Consider the following 2,204-nt stretch of genomic DNA (forward strand, 5'->3'; position numbering starts at 1 on the left):
ACTGAGTGACTGCTGAACAACTGCTGAACAACTGCTGAATGACTGCTAAATATGTGCACAACTGCTGAATGACTGCTGACTGCTAAACAACTGTTGAAAAACTACTGAGTGACTGCTGAACAACTGTTGAACATGTGCACAACAACTGCTGAATGACTGCTGAACAACTGTTGAACATGTGCACAACAACTGCTGAATGACTGCTAAACAACTGTTGAAAAACTGTTGAATGGTTGCTTAAAAATGCTGAAGACTGCTGAAAAACAGCTGAACAACTGCTGAAGATTCTAATCCAAAGTTGTTAAGGTTAAAAGAAGCAGAAGAAAAGCTAAAATTGACAAAACAGTAGCTCAAATGTAAAATGAACAAAATAAAAGCTAAAATTAGGAAACCAGAAATTAAAAGCTAAACCCCAAAAACAGTAGCTAGAAAGTAAACAAGTCTATAAAATATACATGTACGTGTGTGGTTCCTAAAAATAGTTCATTGTTTTAAATGTAAAGATTTGATGTTTAAAATGTTCTGTCGTTGGTCAAATGTATTTATTTATTTTTAGATTTGCAGCTCACTGCGTTCAGTTTTTATTCACAGAACATTCAGAACTTTTTAAAAGTCAGGTTGTATTTAATAATTTCAGAGAAGTGGAAGTTCTGGTCAAACCTGAGTGACATGTTCAACCTTTTCTTCTATTCGCTGATGTTCTGCTTAGTTATTTTATTTTTTGTCCAAACTAGTTTTAAATCAGTGAGAAGATCAGCTGTTTGTGACAGGAAGTGGTGACATCACATCTTCCAGCTGCTGCACCGGTCATGAATCAACATCTGGTTCTGTTCCTGCAGCTTTGATCTCACCTGCTGGTGCTTCACCTGGTCGTCCACAGAGAAGCACCTGGAGCAGGAAGAACGTTTAGCTTCTCCAAGGAGACCAAACATGTTGGTGGAGGACAGAGGAGACGTTCAGAAGGAAGACAGAGGGGCCTTGAAGAGGAAGCCAACAAGACCGCCGAGGCTGCTGCTGGACAGAACCAGAACCAGGAGCACAAAGGAGAACCGATCAGAGTCTAAACAAGAGGAGAACCCTGAAGAAACTGCAGCTTGGTGCTCAGCTGCTGGACCAGAGAGGGCAGATGAGCTGACCTGCAGGGGGCGCTACAGGAGCAGCAAGAGATCCAGATGGTGGAGCTGGTTCTCCTCAACGGTTCTTTGCATCAGGAAGAAGGAGGAGGTCAGGAACAGTTTGGAGAGTCCATCTGAAGGGGAGCTACAGAAACCTGAGACGGTTCCACAGAACGACGGAGGAGACGACAAAGAGAAGAAGGTGAAGATGAGGAAGGTGCTCAGAAGATTCATAACGTCAGACGTCCAGCAAGCTCAGAATCAGAGCCCAGGAGACAAATCTGCAAAGAGCTTCCAGGAGAAACTTCAGAAGTTCTTCATCCGAGGAGGAAGGAAACGATGCGACCCGCTGGGGCACCTGGAGGACACGAGGGTGGAAGAGGACCAGTCCAAACCCAACAAACCACTGAACAAAGAAACTGATGGGGGTCTGGAGGCCATGATGGTCACAGCTGAGATGAAGGTCCAGTTGACGGAGAGCCAGGTGGCAGAAGGTCCAGAACCACCAACAGAGACACCAGAAGAGGTCTTAACAAGAACTGAACCAGACACGGTCCAGACTGTTCACATAAACCAGGTGCCAGTGGAGGTTATTTCAGAGGACAATGAGGTCCTCAGTGACTCCCAGGTCTTAGTGGACCTTCATGATCTGCTCCAAGCTGAGGTCCATCATGAGGAGAAAACAACTCAAACTTCCCAATTTGCTGGACCTTCCATGAACGGACCCTCCATCCGGATCGAGGTCTGTCCTCCAGAGGAGGAGGTCTGGGACAGCGTCTCCCCCTCAGAGAACCACCTGCACCTTCTGTTGGACCTCAGCGAGCAGCAGCTGCTTCAGACGGCACGTGCGCTGGTACGAACTGCCATGAGCGCCGCCATGGATCAGCTGAGCAGAGAACAGCAGAACCACGACAAAGGTCAGAGGAGGACCTCGAAGCTCCAGATCCAGAGGAGGGAAGAACTTCCTGCTCCGACTTCTTTAAACTTCACATTTAAACTCATTGACCCATAGACCCCTAGATCCATAGACCCATAGACCTCTAGACTCATAGACCCCTAGACCCATAGATCCATAGACCCATAGATCCA

Source organism: Nematolebias whitei, chromosome 12, assembly GCF_014905685.2.
Source record: "Nematolebias whitei isolate Nwh7 chromosome 12, NemWhi1, whole genome shotgun sequence".
Classification (NCBI taxonomy): Eukaryota; Metazoa; Chordata; class Actinopteri; order Cyprinodontiformes; family Rivulidae; genus Nematolebias; species Nematolebias whitei.